The sequence below is a fragment of the Clupea harengus genome, chromosome 14 (genome assembly GCF_900700415.2).
Source record: "Clupea harengus chromosome 14, Ch_v2.0.2, whole genome shotgun sequence".
Lineage (NCBI taxonomy): Eukaryota > Metazoa > Chordata > Actinopteri > Clupeiformes > Clupeidae > Clupea > Clupea harengus.
The window spans coordinates 777,338-778,409 of NC_045165.1; the positions used below are offsets into that span (position 1 = coordinate 777,338).

Consider the following 1,072-nt stretch of genomic DNA (forward strand, 5'->3'; position numbering starts at 1 on the left):
AAGTCTCTCGATATCACATAACCTAATTAACTTTCACCTTACAGCGTTATTTACATTAAGATGTCGCATGTTATTCACATTAAGATGTCGCATGTTACCAACTAATGTCAACATGCAAATCGTCATGGCTAATAATTAAGTATAATTTACAATTTACTTTCCAGATTACGAACCTGAATGAAAGGACAGTCTGTCTGGGTGGCTAATAACTTTGCTGGTATCCGGTCACAAAGTGTGTCTAAAGACACATCAATTAAAGAACGGAAATGTGTTGATAAGGATGTTTCGCACACAGTGTAAATATTTCCATAAGGAATAAAGTTGAACAAAGATGACACAGATAAACGACCTGGGTGCAGAGTGCGTCACGACTAGGCTAGGCTAGCTAACATTAACTTACTATTGAAGTGGGGGCGCCATTTTGATCATCTACTTCTCTTAACAACACATATTTAAGAATCAAATGAACACAAATGACATAAAGTCCGTTATCTAAGAACCAGTCGTATTGTGTGGATATACTCACCGTTTCTGTAGAATAAAGACATAAACACACTGCGCGTGTCGCCCTGGGACGTAGGTGACGTTACTGAAGAGCTGCGAGTTATTCGGTCGTGTCAGGAGTGTAACACGACCCAAGACTAGTCAGGTCAGACCTTTCAACCGATGAAGCTCCTCCAACCAGGGTGTCGGATATCTTGAGGAGAGAGGACGCTGTCAGTAATGTTCGGTCAATACTAACGTTACATGTTAGAGTAGCTAAATTATGCACGATATTTGTGCGCAACACCCATCAGTTAACACTGCTAGCGTAGCTAGCTAGCCAATGTCACCCATTCTATTTTGGTTCATGTGTTGCCACCAGTCACGAAAATAGCCAAATAACTCAACGATACGTCAAGCAGACTTCTACATGTGTCAGTCGAGACACGACACGACACTTCAGGATCACTGACAACATAACTAAGTGGACTATGTTTAGTAGCAAGCACCATGTTCACCCTTACCTCTAGAACCCTCTCGTTCGCTGGTCGCTAACCTTACGCCAGTGTCATTCACTGGATTCCCTCAC

General features: G+C 42.0%; 1 protein-coding gene across 5 annotated transcripts in view; it reads right to left on the minus strand.

The window, feature by feature from the left end:
• Positions 1-1,072, minus strand: part of LOC105902118 (eukaryotic translation initiation factor 5) — a 13,253-nt gene extending 12,181 nt beyond the window's left edge. The window contains exons 1-2 of one of the 5 annotated variants that reach the window (XM_031579862.2): positions 1,008-1,072; positions 527-697 (exon numbers count right to left, since the gene is read on the minus strand). The gene's annotated coding sequence lies outside the window, so the exon portion shown is untranslated. The other 4 variants (XM_042709688.1, XM_042709690.1, XM_031579863.2 and 1 more) reach the window with 4 other exon arrangements.